Source organism: Cebus imitator, unplaced genomic scaffold, assembly GCF_001604975.1.
Source record: "Cebus imitator isolate Cc_AM_T3 unplaced genomic scaffold, Cebus_imitator-1.0 Scaffold391, whole genome shotgun sequence".
Taxonomy (NCBI): domain Eukaryota; kingdom Metazoa; phylum Chordata; class Mammalia; order Primates; family Cebidae; genus Cebus; species Cebus imitator.
The window spans coordinates 3,826,731-3,832,124 of NW_016107706.1; positions in this window are offsets into that span (position 1 = coordinate 3,826,731).

The window sequence follows — 5,394 nt, forward strand, 5'->3', positions numbered from 1 at the left end:
AATATATCAAAGTGGTTTTTTTTTTTTTATGGATTTGCCAAAAGTTCACGCATGGTAGCAAAATGTAAACACTTCTCACATTTTCAAAGTGGCTTTGGTTTAGAATGTCGAGATAAAATAACCTGAAGATGTATTAAAGTCTTATTTAAAAACTGTTTCTATTTTGGAATAGCTTTATAGGTGATATAGCCTTTGAATGGAATTTCACTTATTACACTTCATTGACAATTTTATTGATTCACATAGTAGGAACTTTACTCTTTAAAAAGTGTTTTAATATTTTCTATATCCTGGACTTTGCTGTATAGTAGCCACTCAACAACTGTTTGATGATTATTAATTTTAAATTATTTTAAAGAAGGTTGCCTTCAGTATAGGGAAAAAAGAATCAATAATAATAAGTAGCTAATATTTATTGCAGGTGCCAGGTATCAGGTCAAGGACTTTGTAGGCATTATTTTATTTATTCCTCATGACATTTCTATGACGTTGTATTGGTTTTATCCTCATTTTATAGATGTGAAAACTATGGTTTAGGGAAGATAAGAGTCCATCTGCTAGCAAATGGATGTGCTAGGATTTAAACCACGATTCAAGGCCCGACTACTCAATACGATGTAGATTTCTATCTTTTGTCTTTCAGAGATTTTCTCACACCAGAAATTGATAAATAATAAAAATCCAAGAAGCATGTATTTTCATTTATGTGGCCTTTCACCAGTTAGATCAAATGGCAAATAACGACCAGAGGTTAGGATAGGGGCTGCAATTTAGCCAAGGGGAAATATTAAAATAAAGCCCACTTAATGAGTCATATCTGGGACATGCTGGAGTTTAACTTTCTATCTATAGTATGTCCCGAGAGGTTTCCACTGAGTATCGCATTAGTCTGCCCCTGCCTATGAACTTCCCCAAATCAGTCAACAGTATTCAATCCCATGTGCATATTCATCCTAGAGACAAAGTACCCCCAGGATTTGTTTGAGGGGATTATCTTTCTACCTATGTTAAATTACCAAATCATAATCTTTTTCATGCTCAGGTATTCATGTGCTTATTTAAATGATGTAATAGGGGTTCTATACGCTCTAGGTGTTGGATGTATGTTGGTGATATGCACACGCATAGCTCCTCCTATTAGGAATTTACAACATAGTATAGAAAATAAACATTAAGCAAGCTATAATTACAAATGTGACGTGAAGAAAAAAGAGATCACAGTTCAGTGTTTTCAAGGAATAACTTTAATACAAGGATTTTATGAAGACGGCAAAAGCATTGATATATGACTCAGCTAAATGCCAGCAAGGCTAAGGAGCTTGCTCAAGGTCACGAAGCTCTGATGTGGCTAAGATGAACTCAAACATGGGTTCATCTAACTGTAAAGCTAATACTATCTCTTGGCAGGCATGCTGCCTCCAGTACATCTGACAATCATCATTGAATACAGCCCCATAAAGCAGTTATATTGCAACCATGTGGAGAGATTTCCAGAATAAACCTAAGTATATTTTTGCATCAGTAATAAACATGCTATCAGATTTTATTACCATTTACTACCTTGGCTATATCTTCTAATATTAACATCAACATCTTGTCCATACTATAATTTGGCAGAATCTTTTATAAAAGTGAATATAATAGTCCAAATACATCTGTGGAAAAACATCAGAGCTACAATCCATGTTGGTTCTTGTCAGCTGTTTTGGTTTTGCAAATGACTTCATAATTATGTGGTGCTGTGGGTAATATTTATTGTCTGGTAAAAAGTAACTTTGTCTTCTGTAAGTTTCTTATTTTGCATGTTTTTCCTCTGTAGGATTAGGAAGTTTATCTACTAAGCTATGCTTCTGACCCAGTGTTCAATAATTTCTGCAGGGGGCTAGGCTGAAAGTGAGGGTTCCACAAATCTGAGAGCCCCCAGAGAGGACTGGCCCAGGATACAGTTGTGGCCAGAGAGGGACATCCAAAGAAGAGCCAGATGAGCAGTGCAGGGTGTCAGGGATAAAGGTTGAGGGAAGTCCACAGAGAGAGAAACCAGAAGGGTCTAAACAGGTTCCTTTGTGGACCGGTCAGTTTAAGAATTTCAGGGCTGATGTTGCTGGTGAGAAAGCATGTTAGAGCTAACCTGGATTTGACACATGAGAAAAAGCCTAGGGGCAGGCCTGATGGATTGGGTTCATGCAGGCTCAAAGGGCCTCTCCTGTCTGTGCAGTATCTCATGCATCCTCTTTTGAAATATATTGCCCAGTAGTTGTGGACTAAACAAGAGAACAAAGATCATCCTGGCAGGTTCCCTTTTGATTTTCCACGTGTCAACTGTGGGTTGCCCCCTGTAGATGATTGTTATTTTTGCACAGCTGAAACGTAAGGGAAAGGTCAAAAGATGGCTACTCTTCATTAGTACCAACTGCCACTCATGTGTGTTGGGTGCCATTTACAGATCTCCCAGGGAACAACATATTAATAGTAACCAATTTCCAACAAGCGAGGATTGCTTAACAGGTACACCCCAGTATTTGACCACAGTTATAACTGGCTGCAGCTCCACTGTTAAGTTTCTAGTAACCTCAAGTCTAGTCTATTTATGGACCCACCAGACGTTATACCATAATCACCAGTTATTTGCCTCCCTCCACTGGTAGACTATATAAGTGGGCCTTACTCATGTGACCTGTGATAGATTCATGAATAAATGAATGAATCCTTAGGTTTTTCACAGATAATTACCTAAGACACTTTTAAGAGACATGAAAATGGGGGTGACAGTGATGGTCAGGAGACTCACCAGCTTTTCCTTTACTATTCCTGTAAATTTTGCTTTCTCTGAAAGATGGCTGATGTTAAATATTTCAACTTTTGGAAACTGGTAAATTTCCTGTTTGGAATATTTCACCTTGTGGAAACATTTGCTGAGAGTGCTTTTGTTCCATAGACATGCTTATTTTATTTTGTGTTTAAGTAAAGCCCAAGTCAGGCTTATTTTTCTGAACAGATCTATTTAGTTTCTCTGAATCCTCTGATTCCCCATAAAGTGGACGATTTGTTTGTTTTATAATCACAGCTTCTTGGTTATAGAACTCATTATTTGTTATCTTTTAAGAGCAAGTGAACATTTACTATCTAAAGTTTGACATTATTATTATTAATAATTTTGAGACAGGGTCTTGCTGTGTTGCCCAGGTCTGAGTGCAGTGGCACCATCACAGCTCACTGCAGCTTCGACTTCTTGGGCTCAAGCAATACTGTCCCAGCCTTCTGAGCAGCTAGGACCACAGGTGTGTACTACCGCCCCTGACTGATTTAAAGTGGGGGTCTCACTGTGTTGCCCAGGCTGGTCTTAAACTCCTGGGCTCAAGCCATCCTTGTGCCTCGGCCTCCCAAAGTGTTGGGATGACAGGTGTGAGCCACTGCACCCAACTGACATGATTTTTATAATGAGAAAATAGATATTCTTCTTCTGTGAGCCTGAAAATATATTTTAGTTAAAATAACAGCAAAACTTGACAGCCTCCAGAATATAGTATTTATGACTTAATCCCAGGTTGCAAAAATGTCCTTTGGGACCTACAGGTTGCTTTTGTCTGATTTTGGGAGGCATTTGTGGGTGTCATTATACCTAAGAGTACAGGCAATGCTTTATCTCCACTTCCAATGGCTATGTCACTTTAAAACTTACTTTTAAAATGTGTTTTTGTTTTGTGCTAGTCTTCCAGATCTTGTCCTCTTAGATCTGCCCAGATTTTCTGTAACTACTTGGTAGGGCTGTCTCAATCTTTAAGGAGAGGCCCCTAGTTGCTGTTGCTATGATCCTTCAATCAACGTTTTTTCGAAGCCACCTCTTCTTAGGACCTGAGATCCTGATACTCCCTCTGGATAAACTTCAGTATGCTTCAATAATTTGTCTGCTTTTCTCTGAAATTCTCTTGAGCTCTGTTGACTGTTTTAAACCTCTTAAAAGCTAAGAGAAATCTCTTTTCTTCTGATGCCTTTTTAAGAGTAGTTAAACCTGGGCAGATCTCCTTTCCATTTTATTTCAATCTATCATGGCCTTTAAGATCTAATCTTCTGCTCAATATCTGTCTAGATTACAAAATTTTAATGTTTCTTTTAATAATAGCTTTTTATTCTTTAGTTTAAACAATTCATCTTTCCTTATTCTGACACAAACTAAAGTAAGGCTTTTCAAATGATTTGTTACTACTTAATACTATGACTGATCTTAAAGTTTCAGACATGGGTTTTTAAAATTTTCCAGAATCTTTTTGTCTGTGAGAATTTTCTTAAAATACTTCTTTCTCTTATCCCAAGAAGGTAGCATATTATCTTTATAATAAAGACTCACTTATTTTTATTAATTTAAAAAAAAATCTTTCTAAGAATGAAGACTCAGTGTGGGTATCTGACATCTAAAAGCATCATTAGAATTCTATAAATAGCAAATTCGAAGTCACCATGAATAGATGTACTATGCAGTTTTTTTGAACCCATGGACAAGACACACACACTACAGCCACAGCTCTTTGTATAGTCTTTTATTTTTGAGATGGAGTCTTACTCTGTTACACAGGCTGGAGTGCAGTGGCGTGATCTTGGCTCACTGCAACCTGCACCTCCTGGGTTCAATCAATTCTCCTGCCTCAGCTTCCTGAGTAGCTGGGACTAAAGGCACATGCCACCAGGCCCAGCTAATTTTAAAAAATATTTTTAGTAGAAATGGGGTTTTGCCATATTTTCCAAACTGGTCTCGAACTCCTGACCTCAGGTGACCCACCCACTTTTGCCTCCCAAAGTGCTGGGATTACAGGTGTGAGCCACCATGCCCGGCCTTCTGTAGTCTTAAATCAAGTATGTCTAGCAATTTGAAAGCAGACAATATTGTCGGGCTCACCAATGCTTAAATCAATATAGTCCTATCTCTGACTCCACTGTAATACCAGATGAAGCTGTGAACCTTTGGTCCAAGGCCAAGAAGCTGCATCCTAAGATCCTTGCCTGACCTGCATGCCATTTAGTAAAGTCTGTGCAGGTAGCCTTGTGTGCATTTGCATAAAATCAGAGTGGGTTGTGTTCTATTAGATCATACATGTACCCTGCCTTGGCTATCCTCCATGGGACAAAGCAGCTATAAGATGTACTGACTGTCCAAAGCCAGCATTTGCTCAAAGTGACTTATAGCTGCCTATCTAGAACTATATGAGATTAAAAGCTGTACAGATGCAATGTGAGCTCCTGAAAGCTGTCAAGGTAAAAACTTGGAGGGCCAATTCCACAAAAAGGCTTAATGTCTGCAGTTCCTTTGCTTCCCAAATGACACTCACTGTTTATATTTTAAGATTCACAACCTAATGCTTAGATCTTGGGGTGTTAGTGGAGCCAGATAAATGATATCCA